Below are 14827 nucleotides of genomic sequence, written 5' to 3'. Positions count from 1 at the left end.
ATGGGGAATGAATGTTCATTTTTCAAGAACCTGTGAATGCATTTCTCTCAGTGGAAAGATTCGACAAGGTGACTTTTCTTATTACTTACCCAAATGTTTCTACACTCAAATATTCAGATCCTTCTCTTACTCTGAATTAGTTGCTCAGCATTTGGTTCTAGGTGCCCTTTATTTTGAGAACATAGGTGATAAAATATGTTTCCCTGGGGCCTGAACAGCATTAACCCTAAGAATGAATATGTAGAGTTCTGCTCCTTCTCTGCCATCTCTGTGCACCAGATCCTCAGTAATGGAGACACCCACATGTTCTTAAATAAATTTGCTCATTTTTGTGATATGTGGAACTTTCTAATGTCAGGACAGGGACCTTGACTGGATCTAAAGGTAATGTTTTTTTTTTTTTAATCACATTTAATTTTCATTTTAATTGCTACATAATAATCATATGTATTTACGGGATATAGTGTGATATTTCAATATGTGTATATGGTGTATAATGATCACATTAGGGTAATTGGCACATGTATCACCTCAAATATAAATACTTTTTTTTGTTTTAGGAAAGTGCAAATTCCCCTCTACCAGCTATTTTGAAATGTGCAATGAATTGTTGTCCATCTGTTTGAATAATCTATGATTTTGAAGAAGAAACATTACATACCAAGAGATATTATATGTTATATATTCTAGGGTACAGCATTTTTTTTGCTGAGTCACTTCCTGGTTCTTGGTCACCTTCCTCTTGAAGTGAGAGTCATCACACACTCTGTTCTACAAGTCTCTGGTCATAGTGGTTTTCAAGAATTTCTTGGAAGGACGTTCTTTTTTCTTTCATGATTGTGTGTGCCAAGTCCATGGGGAGTAAGCCAATCATCGCTGGTAGCTGACATTGACATCACTGGAATCAACATGAAAGAAGGCAAAGTCACACCATCACTTATAAATTAAACTATCTCTCTCTCTCTCTCTCTCTCTCACACACACACACACACACACACACACAGATGTAGACTATGTACTGATGAAGCCACCTCTATCCCTATATATATTTTTAAATAATTTCTTTTAGTTATAGTTTGACACAATACTTTTATTTTATTTATTTATTTTTATGTGGTGCTGTGTATCAAAACAAACTCAGTGCCCTGCATGTGCTAGGCAAGCGCTCTACCATTGAGCCACAACCTCATCTACCCCTATATTTTTCAGTTATACAAACTGTTATATTTTTTCTTTTGCTTAAGATAGTTTCGATTAGATTTTTACCATTTTCTACTAAAACAACCCTATAAACTCCTAAAAATTTGACTGGCCTGATTTTTCCTAAGTAGAAGATTGAGACTGATCCATGTGATAAGCAATAAGAGAATTGTGTTATGTATTCCTAATCTGCTTCTATTGATCTAGAATATCTCTTCTTTTTTCTCCCTCCCCCCAATAGTAGTACTGTTTTCTTGACTCATTTTTTAAAAAAAATAATTATGCCCTCCATTTTGCTCTTGGTAGTATTTATATAAATAAATCAGATTGTTTCATTCCTTAAGTAGATGTAATTTATTGTGCACATGATTATTGACAATGAAGACTAACTAGAGAAGAATTACTCAGAATTAGTTTCATTTAGGTCGTATAATAAGAAGATCATGAATAAAACAGATTATATCTCTTGGCACACAGAAAAGGAGACTGATGTACTATAGTGACTCTCAAATTTTACTGTGCATAAGAATTTTCAGATGAGCTTGTTAAGTACATAGATTCCTAAACTTAACACATAATGGCTCTCTTTCAGTAGATTGGCACAGAGCCCAGAGCTATGCATTAAAAAATGCACTTCAAGGGCAGGCAAAATAATCTATGGTGGAAAAAAAATTAAGAACAATGGTTGCCTTTGGGATGGGGTAGAAATTGACGGAGAGAGAGAGAGATATGAGTAAAACTTTTGGGGGCGGGTAATGTTCTGCTTTTTGATAAAGGTTTGGATTACACAAGTATATATAGAATCCAATGATTGGTACACTTAGGATTTGTGCATTCAATTATATTTAAGCATATCTCTGAAGAGAACATCTGAAAACGAATGTTGAACACTAACAGTATCCATGCTGAAATGTTTATGGTGAAATGTACTGATGCCTGCAATTTATTTTGACATGCATCAAAATTAAGAATAGATTTGTAGATAGACAAGTGTGATGAGGCAGATCGTAGGTGGTTAGATATATGGGGGTTTGTCACATTCTTTCAATTTTTCTGAATGATTGAAAATATTCATAGTAAAATGCTGAGGAAATGGAAGCTCTCCAGGCAAGTTCTGTGACATAAATGTAGTGAAAAGAATGTGAACTTGGTAGCTGGACAGCTGTGGATATCAGCTCTGATTCACCTTTTTTTTTTTTTTTTTGGCACTGGGGATTGAACAAAGGGGTGTTCAACGACTGAACCACATCCCCAGCCCCGCTTTTATATATATATTTTATTTAGAGACAGGATCTTTCTAAGTTGCTTAGGGCCTCGCTAAGTTGCTGAGGCTGGCTTTGAACTTGCAATCCTCCTGCCTCAGTCTCCTGAGCCGCTGGTATTACTGGTGTGCCCCACTACGCCTGGCTCTGGTTTACCTTTTAATAATTGCATAATGGGAGTTTTCTCTCTTTGGCTGGTTTCCTCATTTTAAAAATGGGAAATGTTGTGATGACAATCTGTGACAATGTAAAGTTCAATGCCCAGAACAGGGAGATTATGTATATATAATTATATAATATAATTATATATAATAATAATATAAATGTAAATATACACACACACACACACACACATATATATATATATATATATATATATATATATATATATATATATATATATATATATATTTTGGTACCAGGGATTGAACTCGGGGCATTTGGCCACTGAGCCACATCTCAGTCCTATTTTGTATTTTATTTAGAAATAGGATCTCACTGAGTTGCTTAGTGTCTCGTGATGGCTGAGGCTGGGTAGATTATATTTTTAAAGTAGCAGCTATTATTATCCATATAAATTCAAAATGTTATTAGGAAGCTACTTAGCTCTAAATGCAGTGCTACAATCTACTCTGCATTGGTCTTGGCGATGGTCTTGCTAATCTCTGAGTTTTGTGAGGATGTGAGGTGGATCTTGAGACAAAGCAAGTGCATCTTCAGGCTCTTCTGGAGGTAATAGTTCCCTTGACGTATTCTTTGGTTGTTCCAAGACACAATTGCCTTTTTAAGTCATTCCATTTTTGAAAGTCAATAGTTAAGGCAATTCCCTGGAGTTTTCTGGTTCATAGTTCCCTGCCCTTAAAACAGTTCTTTCTCTGCAGACGCCCTGCTTGTACCACAAATGATCAATTCCATTTTCAGTGTCAGTTTTCAATTTTTTGTTCTTTGCTGTTTTGTTAACCTTCAGTGTGATGTATTACCCCCAAGTCACCAGTCCCCATGTGTGCTACATTTTATCTCATCTATGTTTATCTAAATATTATTTAAGCCAAGACCCTCCCAAGTTATACTGCTATCTCCCCTTGCCAGTTTTCATTGTTCTTAAGAGTTAGTAACATGCCATTTAGTCCTTTAATATTTCCTGGTGTGTTGCTCAAGATAGCAATTGGAAAGTTAGGGTTATATCTTGGAGAAACTTTGTAGTTCATATCTCAGGTTCCTAGGTACATATATTATCAGTATCCATTGTCAAAGTATAAAATAGGTATTTTAAAAGGAAACAATGGTGGGCTATGGGCTATGGATCCCCCCCCCCCCCCATTAGAACTAAAAATATAATTTATTGAATTTGCTTTCTCTCTTTTTCCCCTCTCTACTTGTTTGTACTCTGCTATGTGAAACATATTTTTGATAGTATGCAAATGATAAATATAAATGAAGCAACTTTTATAAACTACTTTTGCCCTCAGGTCAGAGAAATGGGGTAATTTGCCTACTTTGACGAAAGAGATCACTACTCTTTAGTTTTAAAGTTTCCGCTTAAAATTTATTGACATGAAACCTGATGTTTCCAGTGATGGCTTTTTCTGATTTTATCATGTTTTTTCCTATTGTACCTGTTAGAGGACTGACACATTTCTCTTTCTTTCCATTAAGAAAGGACAACAGAATTATTTAAGTGCTAACAGGTATTTACAGAGATGCATGCGTATTTGTCTAGATATATATATTTTTTTATTAAACACAGGGTTTGAAGAGAAACTAGTATACAGACTTTATAGTCAAACAAGTAGCATGAGAACAGAAAATATCAGTTTTTCTTTACAAAGTCAGAATATCTCCTGTATTCCCCAAAGTGTGTTATTAATTCTCTTGGCGTGTTACACAGCAAAATGAAAGTATTTATGAATGTGGCTGCTTCTTTTAACAAGTTCCAATAACTGCTTCCTAAACCTGGTGTTTTTATATCAATTACATACAGTAAGCACTGAAATCACCCAAAGAGAACTGCAAGGCCAACTTGAGATATTCATGTTAAATGAGGACTGTGGCCTGCCAAAAGTAAAATGTGGATATAATTTTATAACACCATTTTATAATTAAAGTCATAAGTGAGGTTTCCTGCTATTGTTTAAAAATGTGTCATGATAAATTTAAATCAAAGATACGGGCAAAGAAAGGTCTACAAAGTAACACATGAAGGTAACTAAGATGGTACAGGAACATGGGCTGGTGCAGGAAAGAAACACATGCAAACAATTTCAGTGCAATAATTACATTTATTGTAGATGGGGCTCTGTTTTAGAAACTATGACCACTTAGAAATGGTTTTCATTCATGTCAGATTGAGGTTAACTTGTTGGTACTGTTTGTCTATAGAAAGATTTTTTTTTTTGCTAGCAGGGAAATTTTATACATTGATTTAGTGATAATATCATATCTTCTGACCAAATACCCACCAAAGTCTCCTGAAATTGAACAATGTGATTCCAGCATGTAGAAGTCCACAGTAGTTAGTGTTGCCAGATTTAGCAAATAAAAACACAAAATACCCAGTTAAATTTGGATTTCAGATAAACAACAAATAATTTCTTTTGTATAACTATGTCCCAGATATCGCATGGGACATACTTACACTAAAAATACACTCATTTTTTTTTTTATCTGAAATCCAAATTTAACTGGGTGTCTTGCATTTTTATCTGGCAACCTTAACAGTGAAACTATAAAATTTGGCCACGGAGTTTGTATTTTTAAGCTAAATATTTGAAGGAGAATAAATTTAAGTGATCAGAGCTGCAGCAAATAAAGTGAATTTGTTTTTGTACTGTCAGCCTGTTAAATTCAAACGTTCACAGTTATGTCAAGGAATGATGATTTCTCAAGTGATGGGGAAGACTTTTTTTTTTTTTGCTTTACTGTTGGACTAGCTTTGCAAGCAAACACAACTCATTTAAAAGACTTCTTCCCCAAGGAGTTATGTTGATTCACGTACATAGATAGATTTAATCATTAGGACATTCCTGGCTTTAGTGAGTCATGTTTGTCTAATGTGAAAGCTGTTCCCAGTGCATCAATTCATTCATCTTGTCTCTAATACAAGCCATGTGTTTCACATGGAAGTTGAAAGGACATTAATCAGAGTCTCCCTGCTTCAACCAATCCAAGGGGATGCAAAGTCTGTGGTTCCATCTCAAATGTCAAGATATGGGGAAATGGATAATAACATTCAAAGCATATCACTTGTAATTCATAGGGTTGTTATAATTGCTGTGAAATAAGTTGGGGGAGGGGAGGCAATGTACTACAATACAGTGTCTATTCCATGGAAACTGTGGCTGGTAGGGGCTGACGGCTCTGTCTGCTTTTCCTCAGCAGACCCAGCTCCCATGGATTCCACAAGAAGGCAGGACTTATTATCCTAACTTATGTTTAAGTTGATTGTCTTTTAAGAGTAGAGGCAATGTGTAGTCATCTATGACCTGATTTCCTTATTATAGATCAGTGGTTCTCCATCTTGGCTGCACATGGTAACCACTTGGGAGCTTTTAAACTCCCAACACTCAGCCCACACACCAGACCTATTAAATTACAATTTCTAGATTTGGGACCCAGCATTGCTCTATTGTTATTAGGACTCCCCAGGGGGTGCTGATGTGCAGCCAAATCTGAGAACTTCTGGATCATCACAGGAAATTCTAGTTATAGACATGGGAACATCTACTGACTTACAGTCATCCATGGGTATTTGATTTCTTTTTTTTTCTCTCCACATTTTAATGGTGCATTATAGTTGTACATGGTATTTGATTTCTAAACCAATTTATCATGTTATATTTGTCAACTACTTTATTGACAGAATTTGTCTAGTTCATCATGATCATCATCATCACATCATTATGATCATCATCTCTTATGCCCTTGGAGGAAAATGAAAAGAAGCTACCACACCAAACAAATAACTTTTAATAAGATGTCTGTGTTGGTCAGCTTTTTTTTTTTTGCTGTGACCAAAACACCAGACATAAACAACTTAAAGAAGGAAGACTTTATTACAGCTCATGGTGTCAGAGTTTTAGTCCATGGTCATCCAATTCCACTGCTCTGGCCCTGAGGGGAGGGGTCAAGGGTGCGAAGAGAAGACAAATCCTTCCAGGGCACATCCCCTGTGACCTACTTCTTCCAACTAGGTTCCACCTCCTAGTAGTTCATCCAGCTGTCAATGGATTAGTTCATCAAGTGGATTAATTCACTGGTGAGGTCAGAATCCTCACAATCCAATCACTTTCCCAAGAGCCCCACCTGTGAACACATGAGACTTTGGAGGACATTCTGTCCTCCAAACTATAACAATGTCAAATGGCTGGGGATGTGGCTGAGTAATAGAATGCCTGCTTAACCAGTGACCAAAAAACAATGTAAAATGAATGAAATGTACTAGATATTGGGTTAAGTGGTCAGAGAAGCCTTTTTTTTAAAAATAGAAGACATTTAAGTAAAATAGTGGTTCTCAAAATTGGTCTTAGGACCAGCAGCCTGAAAGTCATCTAAATAATGGCCAAAATGTAAATTCTCAAGCCCCAGTTCAGTTTCTGAATCTGAAACTCTTAAGTTAGAGCTTGGCAATCAGTGTTTTAATAAGCTTAAAACTGATGGATGGTCAAATTTGAGGCTATAACATTTCTTCCAGTATTGATTTATAGTCATAATTCATCTATGTGTTGATTTTCTAGAAATTGAAATGTGTTTTCTTTTTTAATTTGTTCTTTTTAGATGTACAGGACAGTAGAGTGTATTTTGTTATATTATGCATACATGGAGTATACCTTATTCTAATCAGGATCCCATTTTTGTGGTTGAACATGATTTGATATGGAGTTATACTGGTTGTGTATTCATATATGAACATAGGAAATTATGTCCAGTTCATTCTACTGCCTTTCCCATTCCCATCCCCCTTCATCTCCCTTTGTCTAATTCAATGAACTTCTATCCCCCCCCCTCCCGCCTGCCCACCTTATTGTGAGTTAGCATTCACATATCAGAGAAAACATTGACCTTTGTTTTTTTGGGATTGGCTTATTTCACTTAGGGTGATAGTCTCTGGTTCCATCTATTTACTGGCAAATGCCATCATTTCATTCTTCTTTAAAGCTGAGTAATATTCCATTGTGTACATATACCACAACCTCTTTAAGCATTCATCTATCAAAGGAAACTAGATTGGTTCCACAGCTTTGCTATTGGGAATTAAGCTGCTATAAATATTGATGTGGCTGCAACTCTGTAGAATGCTTGTTTTATGTCCTTTTGGTATAAAACAAGGAGTAGGATAACTGGGTCAAATGGTGGTTCCATTCCAATTTTTCTGAGGAATCTCTGTACTGCTTTCCAGAGTGGTTGCACCAATTTGCAGTCCCACCAGCAAAGTATAAGTGCACCTTTTCCCCACATCCTTACCAACATTAATTGTTGCTTGTATTCTTGTATTCTGACTAGAGATGGAATCTCAGTGTAGATTTAATTTGCGTTTCTCTAATTTCTAGAGATGTAGGACATTTTTTCATGGTATGTGTTTTTACTTACTTAAAATAATATGTAGTTTTAGTTTGAGCTACTTTATTTATTTATTTGCAGTACTGGGAATTAAACCAGGGGTTTTCTGTCACTGAGCTATATTCCTGGCCCTTTTTATTCTATTTAAAAAATTTTTGGGGTTACCAGGGATTGAGATTGAACTCAGGGGTACCTGCCCACTGAGCCACATCCTCAGCCCTGTTTTGTATTTTGTTTAGAGACAGGATTTCACTGAATTGCTTAGTGCCTTGCTTTTGCTGAGGCTGGCTTTGAACTCATGGTCCTTCTGCCTTAGCCTTGCGAGATGCTAGGATTACAGTTGTGTGCCACTGTACCTGGATTATTTTTTAAATTTTTAGACAGGGTCTCAATAAATTGCTGAGGTTGGCCTTGAACTTGCAATCCTTCTTTCTCAGTTTCTTCAGTCTCTGGGTTTACAGGGATGTGCCCCTATATCCAGTTTAATCCACTTCTAAATTTAAGGTTAATACAGAGACATATTTTAATATTCTAAGTTGGGTGACTTTTTGGGATTTCTTTTTATTTTTTTTTGTATTACATTTAGAAAAATGACAGAGATGATTTTAGTTTTTGTGTTTAATTGAAAATTTTCCTGAAGCCATGAGAACAATTTTTCAATGTTTCATCGTTGCTTGAAGAGAACATCATGTATTCTTTAAGAGTATGTTTACTCGTGTCTATTAAAACAGGTATGCTAATTCAGGTATTTATTATGTATTTGATCTATTTCTATCATTAAAGTGTGAAAGACTTCTACTATAGTTATAGTTTACCAATCATTCTTTGACTTCCAACATTTCTATTTCTTATGTTTCAAAACTGTGTCCTTACTTAAAAATTTATTACTGTCTAATCTTCTGGATGATTTTATTAGTATATTTGGTATTTTATTAGCTTATATAACCCTCAATGCTGTTTTTGTCTGATATTTAATTTGCTTAACATATCTTTGTTCATCACTCTTTTCATATTTCCTTTTACACGTGGAGGTGTGTGTCTAAAAACAGGTACGTGGGGCTGGGGATGTGGCTCAAGCAGTAGCTCACTCGCCTGGCATGCGCAGGGCTCTGGGTTCGATCCTCAGCACCACATAAAAATAAAAAATAAAGATGTTGTGTCCACCGAAAACTAAAAAATAAATATTAAAAAAATCTCTCTCTCTCTGTCTCGTAAAAAACCCCAGCTATATAGTAGGAGATGTTCTTTTAGTTTGTTAATCCAGTTTGAAAGTCTCTGTGTTTTATTTATTTATTATTATTTTTATTTTTTCATTTTTTTCAGATACACACAACAGTAGGGTGTATTTTGACATGTTCTACATACATGGGGTGCAACCTATTACAATTTTGATTCCATTCTTGTGGTTGAACATGATGTGGAGCTACACTGGTCATATATGAGCATAGGGAAGTTATGTTTGATTCATTCTACTATCTTCCTATTCCCACCCTGTCCCTTTCCTTCATTCCCCTTTGTCTAATCTAAGTCTCTGTCCTTTAAACACTAGATATATGCCAGCCATATTCATTGTTATTTTTGAAATTTTAAAAATGCTGTGTTCTTCACTACTTTTTTATTGTTTCATATTTTCATGGATGGTATAATTTTTTCTTTCTTTTTAAACCATTAGTTATTTTCTTAGCAACAATATATCTTAAATAATTAAAAGACTTTCCTGCAAGTTTTTTGATACTTTCCCAGTAAGAGGTGGAGTCTAAACTCCCTCCTGAATGAGGGCCAGGCTTAAGGACTCACTTCTAACAGTGTGTAGAGGAAGTGATGTGAATGGCTTCTGAAGCTGGTTCACAAAAGGCATTACACCTTCTGACTAGCATGCACACTCTCTTTTAGGATGGTTGCCATTGGAACCCAGCCACCATGCTTCCAGGAAGCTCAGGCTGCATGGAAAGGCCATGTTTAGGTATTCTGAGTAACATTTCCAACCAAGGTCCCAGAGGAAAGTCAGCATCAATTGCTAGATATGTAAATAGAGGAGTCATACCTAGTTGTGCTAGTTATCCTGCAAACCATAAGAGATGAGAGAATTATTCTGTTAAATTTCTATTTAAATTCATTTTTCAGAACCTGATAGTTCCTGTTTATACACACACACACACACACACATATACATATATAAAAATTATATATATAATTCAGCTAACTAGTGGTCTGTTTGCTTTATTTGCAAACAACCCCAAACTTAGTGAATTAAAATGACATTCAATTTATTATCTAATGCTTTTATGGGTTGACTGGGGTTTAGCTGGTCAGTTCTTCTATTGGCATTTGGTGGACAAAAGCATCCACAATAATATTCTCCATTTTATGTGCTCTTCCATGTTCCTACCACACTCTGATCCAGTGGTGTAGTTTATATGCTCTACTGTTAAGCTGGGTAGAGTATTGGGAATAGTCCAACTAAGAGAGTGTGTCAGAGGAGATGCTCTGTGGCTTTGGGGCTAGTTTATAATGGATGTTAGAGTTTCCTCTGGTTCTCTCATGGTGCACTTTACTTAGAATCCAGTCACCATGCCCTGAAGAAGCCCAGGCCATATAAAGACTCAGTCCTGGCTGAGACTCCAGCTAATAGCCATGTAACTGAGTGAGCTTAGATATGAATCCCCTAGTTCTCAGTCAAGTTTAGCTCAGCTGAGGTGACATGGAGCATTACAAGGAGACGCCAAGGTTTGTCTAAAAGAAGATGCATGAGTAAAATAAACATTATTGTTTTGAGCCACTAGGTTTTGGAGTATTTTGTTATGCAGCAGTAGGATAATATGCTCTTCTGTGTCATGTAATCAAATGGTCTTGTAGGGTTGGATATATAGTGCTTTGGTACTCTTCCAGGTGGCTTCTCTTTTAGATTGGGAGCTTATACTACCTATGTGACATTCAGTGTTCCAAAAGAAAGGAAGTGGAAACTTCTAGGTCTTTTTAGTGCCTGAGCTTGGATATCTCAGAATGTCACTTCATCAATAGGTCAAAAGAGTCACAGGCCCTGCCCAAATTCCAGGCTGGGAGACATAAGTTTCACTGATGGGAGAAATAAGGGATGGCTTGTGCATATGGGAAGGAAGGAATTGATAGTGACCATCTTTGGAAACCAGTTGCCATATTGTCCCTCACTAAAATGTTAGGTCTACAAAGTCCTCAATCGTGGACTCTGGGAACCTACTGCTGTATTTGACAAACCATATCTGTGTAAATACTTATTATAAAAATGAATGAATGTGTAGTGTAAAGTGAAACTGTAACTTTTGCTTGAAACTGTTTCCTTTGACCAGAATTCCTTCTCCTCTTCCCTCCCATTCCTCCTCAAAACTCAGATTTGAAGTCCATTTCCTCATGGCCCCAGGCAGAATTGGTTAATCTCTCCTCTTGGCTCCCTCTGTATTTAGCTCATGCCTCATTGTTGTGTTGGGCATTTATTGGTTTCCTTTTGGGAGAATCTCAAAGGGCAAAATCATATCTTAGTCATATCTTTGAATGACTTCCAGTGTCTGGCAGGTAATATGCTCAGAAACAGACATGGCTTAGAATAGATGAACACTCAAAAGTGGAATCAATTACTTCTAATTCTGGGCTCCACAGCTCCATAGGGAAATAAAAAATTTGAAATATATTTTAAGAAGAGTTTATAACTAGAGGCCTTGGGAATGGAAGCTAAGGGAGAAATCCTTTAGTCCAGAAAAAGAAAATCATGTTTTCCTTTGAAAAAAAGATCACCAAAATGTTAAAAATGATTATGTGAACTTGCAACAATAGGAATATCTAAATGTCCGAACTTCCTCTGTAAAGTGGGCAACCTCACTTAACGTTGATGTAAGGAGTATGTCTGGGACATAATAGGTGTTTAATAAATGGTAGCTTATTACCTACTTTCTTATAACAGTAAGTAAAAAATAGTACCTCCAATATCAGCTATTTATCAACTGGCCGTTTTGTGCCAGGTACTCTACTCAGAAATCATATGGGTGCCAAATAGTAGTTTTTATTTTTTTAACTAAAATAATTCAACATGAAACAAGAGGGAGGAATAATCTTCTCTGAAATATCAATAAGGTTGATGAGTTCCCTTCCTGGAACTCTTTGCCACTGGTTTCGGTCACACTTTGCAGTGGCTATAATCTTCTCCAAGGCAGAATGGAAGAGCAGGTGAGCCTGAGATGTGCAGATTTTGCATTTTTGTTCACAGGTTGAAAAGCCAGGTGAACACTCCACTGTCAGAAGAGCAAAGAAAGTCACACCAGGATTTCCAGCTCTTGTGAATTTGAAGCTTATTGTATGTAGCAGTTCCTTTCCATCCATCCATAGAGCTAGAAATAAGACTGCTATATCAATATTGGCTTTCCTATGAAAGTCATTCCTAATAGAGAAATGGTGTAGACCTGTCCTCACTGCCATGGAGATGTTGATGAAGGATCCAGCAGGCAGTCATGTAGCTGGGGTGGCTCCTCATGCACACTTCATAGGTAAAGCCTCTGGGTTTCTTTTAGAATCTATCATCAACTGAGGTTGCTTTGTTTGATACCTTAGGTGGCTGGTTCAAGGGCAGACTGCCCAGACAGACCTCTTTGCTAGCTGCCAGTTAATTAATTCACCTCCAAAAGGCAAAATGAGACTCATTGTTTATTTTTTTTCTTCTTCTTCCCTTTCTTCCGCCACTGGGAAATTTATTATAATTAACTTATTTTAAAAATAAATCCTACTTTTACCTTTTATTAAAAATTGACAACAGTTTAATGGCCATTTCCTTTATGTACAAGCAAATTGTTTGACAAGCAGATAATTAACTACATGTCTCTGAATCATCCTTTGACATCTGATGTCATAGAGATTTACTCTCACCTTGTGCAGTCCCTTATGGTATTAATGAATGCTCTTTTTAAAACCTTCTGACTATAAATGCTGTTTCTGGAGCTTAGGTTTTTGATACAAAAATGAAGGCAGATGCCTTGTTGAAATAGGAGAACTCATTATCCCAGTGGCTCCTGGAGATTGATTATTCTGGACTCCACAGATTTCTAGAAATATCTGGGCATGCATTGGCTAAAGATACAAGTAAGTATTTAAACCAGCATTGTCCAGCGAATATTAATACATAAGTGAAAGAAAGTGAATCATTTTCTGAGATCTTTAGGACATGTGAAATTTCTGAGATTCTCAACTAGGGGCAGTTCTGCTGTCTCAAGAACATTTGTCAATTTCTGGAGATATTTTTGGTTGTCACGATTGGGGTTGGGGGCAGTGGAGTGTTACTGTCACCTAGTGGGTAAAGGTCAGGGATGCTGTTAAACATCTGGCAGTGCACAGCTTCTTGCAATTAAAAAAAATTATCTGTCCCAAGAAGTGTCAGGATTGAGAAATGTTGCTCTAGGGCTACATCCTGTTGGTAGTCACCCCAAAAGGCATTACAGATGCTCCTCCACTTATAATGGAGCCATGTCCTGATAAACACATCATATGGAAATAAAAAATGCACCTAAATGTCTGGGCACAATGGCTGTGCCTGGAGTCCCAGCTACTCAGGAGGTTAAAGCACAAGGATTGCAAGTTCAAGGTCAGCCTGAGCAACTTAGACCCTGTCTTGGAAAAAAAAAAAAAGAGGTGGGGGATGGTGGGGATGTCACTCAGTGGTAGAGTACTTGCCTAGCATGTGCAAGGTCCTGGGTTCAATCCTTAGTGCCACAAAAAATAAAAAAAAAATCTGATGGAATGGCAGTCATCAAGAATGTAAACAGTAATAAATGCTGGAGAGGATGTGGAGAAAAAGAAATAATTTTACACTGTTGGTGGGATTATAAATTAGTCCAACCACTATGGAAATCAATATAGAGATTCCTCAAAAGACTAGGTGTGGAAACCCCATCTGACCCAGCTATACCACTTTTTGGTATTTATCCTAAAGAATTAAAGTCATCATACTACAGTGAGACAAGCATGCCCATGATTACAGCAGCACAGTTCACAACAGCCAAACTGTGGAACCAGCCTAGACATCCATCAAGGGATGAATGCATTAAAAACATAACACACAATGCAGTTTTATTCAGACATAAAGAAGTATCAAATTATGTCATTTGTAGGAAAATAGATGGAAGTGGAGACCATTATGTTAAATGAAATAAGCCAATCTCAGAAGGTCAAAGGTCATGTTTTCTCTCATATGCAAAACTAGAGAGTGTATGTGTGTGTGTGTGTGTGTGTGTATGTGTGTGTGTGTGTGTGTATGAGAGAGAGAGAGAGAGAGAGAGAGACAGAGAGAGAAAGAGAGAGAGAGAGAGAGAGAGAGAGAGAGAGAGAGAGAGAGAGGGCAAGGATCTCTTTAAAATCAAAAGGGAGATCAGTAGAGGAAAGGGACCAGGGGTGAGAGGAGGGGAGGAGGGGGAAGTGCTGGGAGTGGTACTGGCCACTATTATATTGTGTGCATGTATGAATATGTAACAACAAAGCCCATCATTTTGTATAACTATAATGCACCAATTAAAAAGTGTGGAAAGAGAAAAAAAAAGTACCTGACCTAATGAATTATGGCTCTTAGCCTACCCCAACTTAATTGCAGTCAGAACACTCATGTTAGTTTGCAGTTCTGCAAAATCATCTCATTAAGAGCCTATTTTGTAATCAAGAGTTGAGTATCTCAGGTAATTTATTAAATAGGGACTGATATGAAGAAACAGAACTGTTGTGTGGGTACCCTTTTGCAACATTATGAAGTCAAAACTTCATTTAAGTTGAACCATGAAGTTGGAGACTGTCTGTAATTG

Source organism: Marmota flaviventris, chromosome 2, assembly GCF_047511675.1.
Source record: "Marmota flaviventris isolate mMarFla1 chromosome 2, mMarFla1.hap1, whole genome shotgun sequence".
NCBI classification, from domain to species: Eukaryota; Metazoa; Chordata; class Mammalia; order Rodentia; family Sciuridae; genus Marmota; species Marmota flaviventris.
This window is presented reverse-complemented; position numbering follows the sequence as displayed.